The following is a 6000-nucleotide window of genomic DNA, read 5'->3' as shown; positions in this document are numbered from 1 at the left end:
GGCCAACTGGCAGTGAATCGAGGAAGTACAGTACATACTGACGAAATTAAAATGAGCTCTAACATGGAAATTAAGCGTTTCCGGACACATGTCCATATAACATCTTTTCTTGATTTGTGTGTGAGGAATGTTTCCTGAAAATTTGGCAGTACCTTTTTGTAACACCCTGTATAACCATATTTGCGTACGGAGTTGTCTACATTAAATTTCGAGTCACATCAAAAGAGACGTGTTACATTAACGTTTGTACCAATTCAAAGATATGTTTCCAAAAGATTCTTGTTGCACGATCACCCTAAATCACGTTTTCTCAATAAAATGTACCGCAATGCTGTATTCCTTTCTTCCCCATCATTTACATTTGCGTTCCACAACCCATTGTGGTACGAGAGTTTTCTCATTCATTTCCTGCACCTTCTTCGCTGTAAGAAGCTGAAGTAAGTCACTACCAACGTATTGAGCAACAAAAAGTGCACGAAGCAACAGGCTGGAACTTTTCAAGTGCTACTTATGTTTAATAATGGGACGACAATAGGTAATTACACTACCTGGAATGAAAGTAGTCGATAATAGCCTATAGATAACGGGATCGCTGAGGCTGTGTACTTGCGTAGCTATTTTGTTACCCACACACTTCGCACATGTTAACCATAAGACGATTAATTGTGTTTCTTAGTAACCGATAATCGATAAATGTGCTTCAACGAATCCTAAAATAAGCTTCTTGAAGCTTCCCACAACTTCATTCCTACCCCGGTTCGTGTTTTAACTCTAAAAGACTGTTGTCCATTGCTTTCGTCTAAATCAGCATGAAGACTTCCCTCGTATCGTTGGATGTGAAATTGATCCCAGGGATGCTTGCTTCATACCTGGACCTGTTATGCCCTGCTGTGATAGGTCTTGCTCACGCGAGCGGTCGTCGCTAGCTTGTGTGCTAGTCGATGATTTTAACATAATACATTCCAAGAAACAGTTAATCATGAATTTCTGCAGTGCAGCATATAACGACTTCAGGATTTAACTACATATATGATGGTCATAAAGGCTCAAGAGTAAGATAACGTCGTGAGCATTGTAAATAAAAGTTTGAGTTTTAAGGACTAGTCTTTCTTTTACTTTTCAGTACTTTTGGAGCTCATCGTTATTATTAACATCTTTTGTGGTTTTATAATTAAATGACTCGGAAGTGGCGGTGAAATTTAGGGTGCCTTTAATTTTTCAAAGATACTTGTGTAGAAGGGTAATTTACGACGTCTGCTCTGCAGTGTCCTCTCAGTGTCTGAAACCCATTCGATACAGAACTCAGTATGAATAGGACATTTAGTTAACATTATTCCATATTTAGCAATGAAACAGCTGTGTTGTGACTTAATAAGAAGCAGCCCAGTATATTAGCGTCTGGGAATTCAAATAGGCATCAGAGTCAGACTCATGAACAAGACATACGCGAAGGATACATGCGGCAATTCATCTACAGTAATCAGACTACATTCATTGTTCGGTAGTATCTAGACAGCCGAGTACCAGAGTAGTGTGTGTCGGAATGCCCGCAGACTCATCACTACAACATACAAAGGTACGAAAATATAAAAGTCACTAACGGGCAGAAACCTTCCATATATGCATGTAACCATCTTGCTCATTAGCTCTATCTTGCTGTATCCTGAGATTAGGATTACAGGATCGTGTCGTGCGCATTCACGACAGAACATGTGGCTGGTGGTCAAAATCTAAGTTTCAGAAAAATTCTGTAACCTCTGGCACAAGTTCCTCACGGCCTTAATAGGATCAGGACCTACTGTCAACTTTCAACAAAGTTTCTAACAAGAGAAAATATCCTTGTTGTTAAGATGGAGCAAGTACATTTACCAAAGTATCTAGGAATTACACACAGCGGAACTGCGTCAAGATTATAGCTAACCTCGCAGGGAAACTACTGATGTAACCGTACGTAGTTCCAGCTCTGGACTTGGATTACGGTGAGTAAATGAGGCAGCACTGTTGCTCTTCTCTGTCCATTCCAGTAAAGTTAACGTCCAACATAATACGGCAGTGAGACACGTAAGCAGCGTAATTAGAATGGTCCTGGTTGTACAGCTTTCCACAACGTTTCAGAAGAAGGGAATTGTTGCCCGAAAGCGTGGGTTGGAATAAAAGGCTACGACCGCTCGTTTCCATTCTGAGTTGTGTTCTAGGACATTATTGCGCAGGTTCGCTGCAGCCATGGATAATGAAAATCCGTTATTCTCTGGAAAACACCGAGTTGTATTGCGAGCTCTCTTACTGAATGGTTGTTCAGAGTAATACCACAAAATGGATAAGTTGGACCCACTGTCTCCATTAGCACTTGTCGATGAGGCATGTAAATGGTAGAATGTTGAAAGATGATCAGCATATTAATGTACATGTAGCATCCTAAACCGTAGGCTATGAACTGCTGCACGGCAGAAATATCGTAAACGTAATGTTATATTAAAATGAATTACAGTGTAGAACCAAATAATTGTACGTTGTGAGCAATTGAATTTCATATAATTCTCCCAGGAGCAACCTCTAGAACGGAGTTTCATCAGTGAGGAACCACAGATTAATGCACAAAACACAGTTTAAATAAAGATGTCAACCTTGCGGCGAATAAATAAAGTCAGTAGACTATGGTACAGAGACTACTGCAGTCATGGAGAACGTAACGTATGTTTTTCACATAGTTTGAATGCAGTGGTACGTGTTGGCCCTCCAGATCTTCAAAGGGCTGATGTTGCTGTTGCTGTTTACACACGAGCATTTTAGCAGGCTTTTCTATCATTCACCTCAAAGAGACGGTAGCTAGCATACACAGATTCCCAGGGGCAACAGTCTGGATGTTGGTTATCTGTCCTTAACATCAGCCAACCTGGTGTTGCTGTGTTGCTACTACAAACACTGAAAGTATGGTAAAACTATAGCAGCTCCATTGTATTTGTATGGCTCAATGACGATGGCATTCTCTTGGGTGAAATAATCCGGAGATAAAACACTCTCACATTCGCATCTCTGATAGTGGATTAATCAGGACGTCATCAAAAAAAAAAAAGTAAAATAAAATAAAACTGGAATTTTGCGGGTCGGAGTGTGAAATGTTGGATCACTTAGTTTGGTATATAGGCTTGGGATTTTAAAAACGGAAATGGTTCAAATGGCTCAGAGCACTATGGGACTTAACATCTGTGGTCATCAGTCCCCTAGAACTTAGAACTAATTAAACCTAACTAACCTAAGGACATCACACACATCCATGCCCGAGGCAGGATTCGAACCTGCCACCGTAGCAGTCGCGCGGTTCCGGACTGAGCGCCTAGAAAAAACGGAAATGGATAGGCTAGAGTTAAATATAGTGGGAATTAGTAAAGAGTGGTGGCAGGAAGGGCTTCTGGTAAGATGAGTCAGGGTTATCAACACAAAATGAAATTGGGGGGGGGGGGGGGGGGGCGCTTGTGGGCAATGCAGGAGTACATCAAGTAAAGACTATTAAAATATAAGAGCGGTAACCTTCTATGAATAGCATAGTGGACCCATTATCGTGGCCAACATACACACGAAGCCGACACCCACCGCGGCAAAACTAGAATATATGCCAACTAGTTACTCAGATGGAGAAGAGATGAAAAGGAAGGATGACGAGGTAAATGAAATAATTCAAGTAGGGAAGATGATATGGTTCAAATGGCTCTTAGCACTATGGGACTTAACATCCAAGGTCATCAGTCCCCTAGAACTTAGAACTACTTAAACCTAACTAACCTAAGGACATCACACGCATCCATGTCCGAGGCAGGATTCGAACCTGCCACCGTAGCGGCCGCGCGGTTCCACACTGCAGCGCCTAGAACCGCTCGGCCACTCCGGCCGGCGGGGAAATGATAATTTATTTGTAATGAATGACTGAAATTAGACAGTAACATAAGGAAGACAAAGAAATGTAGTAGGAGAACGTAGATTGTGGGGAAAACTGAAAGTGGAAGGCTCCTGGTAGAATTTTGCACAATGCATAATTTAATCGAAGCTGATACTTGGTTTAAGACTCACGAAAGACGACTGTACACATGAAACACTCGTACGAACGCTGCACGGTTTCAGTTCTATTATACAACGGTAAAACAAGATTTCTAGTCCAGACTTTAAGCTGCAAGGCAGTTCCAGAATCATACGTAGTATGTAATTTCTCACCCTAATTTGCTGCTTATGATAGGCTGAAGAAACTGCAGAAAGGTGGGTGGTTAAGGAGATGGGACCTGAATATTTCAGAATTACCTGAGGTTGGGTGGAGTTCCACAGGCACTATGAGGAAACGTCTGACTGAAGCAGTGGAAATAAAAAGAATACAAGATGAATGTGTAGCTTCGAAACATGAGATAGTGAAGGGAGCAGAGGATCACAGAGGTAAAATGCCAAGACTTAGTACAAATCCATGAGTAGCTCAGGACATATTGAATTTAACAGACGAAAGGAGAAAACATAAAAATGCAGCAAATGAAGCAGGCAAAAAGGAATAAAGGTCTAAAACATGATATTGATAAGATATGCAAAATGGCTAAGCAGGATTGGATGGAGGACTAAAACAAAGATATAGAAACATATATGACTGGGGGAAGAATAGATCCCGGCTGTAGGAAATTTAGAGCGACATCTGGAGAGAAGAGGGAAAGAACTCACATAGCAAGCCAATACTAAGGAAAGAAGGGGATGCTGAAAGGTGGAAGGAGTACATATAGGGCCTATACAGTGTGTTAAGGTACAGGTACAGATACTGTTACCATTTGTAACGTAATATGCACCCACTTCAGTGTGTTAGCTGTTTTGCATCTAACAGTCTTCCAGCAAACACATCACATAATTTACTAACTGATGTTTCCTGCACAGTAGTAGCTGAGTCGCGAAATGGACTCGCCTGTCTGTATAGACTATCGGTTGTCCGTCCACTCGTCTACAATTTAACGCCTGACTTGCTGCCAACGAAAAATAAACCTTAATGGCTTCTTTGTGCCACGAGTACCTGGAATTATTAACCCACCTAAAAACATACAACTCATAATAGCTATAAATATTAGTCTCCTAATGATGTAAATACTGATGTAATGTTGTTAGGTATAGTGTCCTCAGTTATCAATAGAAATATCTGCATTTACGCCCCTCACACCTGCGTAAGGGAAGCAAACTCGAGGAAAATATTAAACAAAAACACGAGGACGAAGTAGGTGAAGATTGCAATGGGAATTATGACACAGTGAGAAGAATTGGACAGATCCCTGAAGGACGTAAGTGGAATCATGACTCTTGGAGTAGACGACACGCCTTCAGAATTATTGATATTCTTGAGAGATACAGCCAAGACAAAAATTTTCCATCTTGTGTTCAAGAGATACAACTGCCTCAAGACAGGTACGAATACTGGTGAATCAACAGTTTAGTAACTCAAGATTGCAAAACATTGACATGAATTATTTGATGAGATTGGGTTCCGAAGAAATATATGTAAACGCGAGGCAGATAATTCTGATATTAAGTCTTTATTTAAAAGATATGCTGAAAAACTCAAACCTATATTTATAACAATTCTATATTTAGCGAAGGCTTTTGACAATGTTCACTGGAGTACACTCTTTGGAATTTTGAAGGTAACAGTGATAAAATACGTGGAAATACTCATTATTTGCAACTTCTACAGAAACCAGGCTGCAGTTTTAAAAATCGACGGACGTGATAGGGAATCAGTACATGAGAAGAAAGTTAAACGAGTTTGTAGTCTATCCCCGAGGACCTATCTGTACTCTGAGTAAGCAGTAAAGGAAACTAAGGAAAAATTTGGGAAGAATATTAATGGTCAGGGCGAAGAAATAAAAATCTTGGAGTTTATCGATCGCACAGTAATGATGACAAAGGACCTGGAAGAGCAGTTGAATGGAATGGATAATGTCTTAGAAAGAGCTGTAAGATGAACAAGAAGAAAAGTAATGGAATATA

This window comes from Schistocerca nitens, chromosome 6, assembly GCF_023898315.1.
Source record: "Schistocerca nitens isolate TAMUIC-IGC-003100 chromosome 6, iqSchNite1.1, whole genome shotgun sequence".
NCBI lineage: Eukaryota > Metazoa > Arthropoda > Insecta > Orthoptera > Acrididae > Schistocerca > Schistocerca nitens.
The sequence above is the reverse complement of the archived record's forward strand: the minus strand, read 5'-3'. Positions refer to the sequence as shown.